Below are 4,058 nucleotides of genomic sequence, written 5' to 3' on the forward strand. Positions count from 1 at the left end.
CCCCCAAAGTGTTTAAGAGGAAATTGTAAGATGGCGTTGTGGGGAGCCATCAAGTGACTTAGCATTCACCTGGAAGTGAGAGGGAGTGAAAGATGTGCCTAAGACTTTGGTGTGAATGCCAGTTTTTTCACAGTGTGATCTGGGTTAACTCATTTTTAAAATGCCTTAATATCCTTCTCTAAGAGATGAAAGTGTTAAGACTGCCACTAGTTCCTAAAGTATTGTCTTTGAGGTGAAAATTATTTTAATAAAAATACTTAGTTGTAATTTCTAATAGAGTAAATATCAATATAACCCACATAAAAACTCTTTGGGGAAAAGGTCTTTAATAATTTTTAAGACTACAAAAAATCCTGAGATCAAAAAGTTTGAGGAACAATGGATGGTTTCCAAAGTTGTTCCCAGCTCTGACCTCCCGGGTTCTAAGGGCCCTCCCAGCTCTGACCTCCTGGGTTCTAAGGCCCTCCCAGCTCTGACCTCCCGGGTTCTAAGGGCCCTCCCAGCTCTGACTTCCTGGATTCTAAGGGCCCTCCCAGCTCTGACCTCCTGGGTTCTAAGGGCCCTCCCGGCTCTGACCTCCTGGGTTCTAAGGGCCCTCCCAGCTCTGACCTCCTGGGTTCTAAGGGCCCTCCCAGCTCTGACCTCCTGGGTTCTAAGGGCCCTCCCAGCTCTGACCTTCCGGGTTCTAAGCCCACCCCCCAGTTGTAACATTCTGTGTTTTAAACCCCCCTCAGCTCTGACATTCTGTGTTCTGAGGTCCATCCCAGATATAATATTCTGTAATATTCTCTATCGAAGGCCCCTCCCAGCTCTGACATTTTGTTATTCTTGAGTAAGTAAATCCAGGCAGAGTGGGGCTAATGAAAGCTGCAGAGACATTTTGGCAGGTGAGATGTAAAAAGATTAAGAGGATTATGCGGATGTTTAAAGAGCAAATAGAATAAGATTTCAAATCAAACATGAAGTGATTTCCTTAGCCCTATAGGTACCAAAAATGGGGAAGGGGGGGGACACTCACAGAGGGAGAGTGATCTTGGTCCTAGGGAGCATCTTTCAGTGGCAATTGGATCCTTCAGGTCTAGCCCCAGAACTAGTTAGAGCTTAGTATAATTGGGCAAATTCTCTAAGCGTTTCATTGTCCTGGGTATTAGTTACCTTACTGTAGTTGCTGTAAAATGGGACTCATAATAGCTGACTTGTCTGAAGACAGAAATCTGGACCAGGGTATTTCTTCATTTGGGAGACTTCATTCAAACTATTGGTCCTCATAGGATATCTATCCCTTCACTTCCCTGTCACAACCTTGCCTTACGCCTGGGAACTTCTTACTCACCAAACAAGGGATGGGGTTTTGCTTTCATCTGGCTCTTCAGACTCTGCTGAATTTTCAGCTAGAGCTCCAAATATCATTATCAATTTAATATGTGACACTAGACAAGTCATTTTACTTTCTTTGGTCTAAATTAATTTAATTTTTAATTAATAGAAATCTATTTTTCTTTCCTATTTCTACTCCACTGGAAGAAAAAAAAAAGAAAATTAAGTTCCTAGTGACAAATATTTATAGTCAAGCAAAATAAAAACCCTCGTTGACTCTGTCTCATTCTGCACTCTTGAGTCCGTCTTTTCTGCCAGAAGATGGGGAGCATGCTTTAATATTGGTTTTCTGGAGTCATGGATCATCATTGGTCGATCAGAGTTCTTACAGCTTTCAAATTATTTGTTTTTGCAATGTTATTATTGTTATTGTATAAAATGTCCTTCTGATTGTGCTGATTTCATTCTGTATCAGTTCATACAAATCTTCTAAGATGTCTCTAAATCTCTTTTCCATCATTTCACACAGTGCAGTAGTCTCCAGTTACACTTACGTCCCATAACTAGCCAGTTATATGGATACCACTTAAATTACAGAGTTTTTCCCCATCATGAAAAAGGCTGCTCTGGATGTATTTTGTACCAAAAAAATCCTTTGTCCTTTTTAAAAAAATTTCTTTTGGAGTTGGGTCAATTGCCTCTCTAATAACTTTTTGCGTGTGGTTCCAAATTGATTTCCAAAATGATTGTGACTATCAGTCACCTCCCTCCAAATTTCTATAATTCATGAAAGGGCCTGAGTCACCAAACTCTGTGAAACTGTGAAAAAATGTCCACTAACATCAGAAATCTCCTAACTCTAAGGCTAGTGCTGTTTCCCCTGAGAACAATTGGCATTTCTCTAGTACTTTAATATATATGGATTGTTTGACAGACATTAATATCAGAGCTTCGCAGCAACCCTGTGAGATAGAAACTGCTGCATTTTATGGATTATAAAATGAAAGCTGGAAAGCTGAGATAGATCTCAGAGGCCATTGAGCCCAACTCCCATTTTACAGATGAGGAAACAGAGGTCCAGAGAGAGAAAGCGATCACAGTGAGCAAATACAAAAGAGAGACTGGAACCCTAACTCCAAGGAAGCTCATTGTCCATTCTGCCCCGGAGGACTCTGAAAGCTCTCCTCCAACCCCTTAAAATGGGGCCTGGCTTGAAATAGGTGCTCAAAAAATATGGGTGGATTTGAATTGAATTGATTGATTTATTTGGACCTCAGTTAATCGCATCTATAAGTTGGAAGTAATAAAACTTGACCTGTGTGCTGGACCAAAGGCCTTTTCAGATCTCTTCCCTCCGGGTTTGACCTCAGGCTCTCCATGCTGTCTTCTGATTCTGCCCTCAGGGGGCTAGGGCCCATGATTTTTCTCCTGCTTTCCTCTCTTCCTAACCGTGCTTTCAGAGGGAACATCTGTTTGTAGTCAGTGACAACTGAATGTGTCTCAGTCAAGTGCATTCTCTCTCTTAGGAGACTAGCATTATAAGCTTCCTACCTAATGGGGCGACGGAAGGTTTCATCTTGTGCTGCTAAGATGTGGGTAAGTGGTGCCTTAGAAAAAGCCCTCAACTGGGTCCGGGCTGGTAGCTGTGCTCTGCCGCTAGCTCAGTCTGTGTCCTTGGCAATTTGGAAGGATTCTTGGGGCTGTCTTTCCTCACCTTTGAAGTGGAAATACTGAACTGGATGATCTCTAATGTCTTTTCAGCTATGACATCCTGGGTTCTAAGGGCCCTCCCAGCTCTGACCTCCTGGGTTCTAAGGGCCCTCCCAGCTCTGACCTCCTGGGTTCTAAGGGCCCTCCCAGCTCTGACCTCCTGGGTTCTAAGGGCCCTCCCAGCTCTGACCTCCTGGGTTCTAAGGGCCCGCCCAGCTCTGATCTCCTGGGTCTAAAGACCCTCCCAGCTCTGACATCCAGGGTTCTAAAGGCTCTCCCAGCTCTGACATCCCGGGTTCTAAGGGCTCTCCCAGCTCTGACTTTCTCTGTTTTAAGGACCTCACTAATTGATTTTCTGTGTAAGTCTATGTATTACATTTTATGCATTTAAGAGCATTATTCTGAAGAAGATTTCACCACACCACCATAGGGGTTCGGGATCCTTGAGGAGAAGAACCTCTGATCTAACCCAATCTCCTCAATTTTACAAATGAGTCAATCGAGGCTCCAAGAGAGATGATTTGCTGAAAGTCACATAGCGAGTAAGAAGCAGTGTCGAGACTCAGGCTTCTGAGCCCCTTAATGGCCCATGTTTGCTGTGACCCTGGACCATGACCAGACTTCCTCACTCCAGTCCCCAGTCCCCAGGCCTCTGGGCACGGCCCCTCCATCTCCCTGCCTGGTGCTGCAGTTGCCCTCCCCTCCTGCTGTGGACCAGGTACTATCACATCATTAAGATGCAGGGCTGCACCCGTCCATCTCTTCCCAGCGATCAGCTTACCGGGAACAGTTGTCAAACACTCCCCTAATCCCCAGTATAATAAAACCGTTCTCATTTTCCAGATTTCTGTCTCTCCTGAGGGCCTGGGCCCTGGGCAAGCTGACGCTCACTTTTCTCTCTGCCCAATCAGCTCTGGCCTTGGAGCCTCCTTGAATGGGGGCTTCCCCTGGGAATTATAAAATCTATAGTATCAGGGGGCCCCCTCCCCTCTGTCAGGTGTGTGTTGCATCTACTCCCTGGAGATTCTCAG

The sequence above is a fragment of the Sminthopsis crassicaudata genome, chromosome 3, assembly GCF_048593235.1.
Source record: "Sminthopsis crassicaudata isolate SCR6 chromosome 3, ASM4859323v1, whole genome shotgun sequence".
Taxonomy (NCBI): domain Eukaryota; kingdom Metazoa; phylum Chordata; class Mammalia; order Dasyuromorphia; family Dasyuridae; genus Sminthopsis; species Sminthopsis crassicaudata.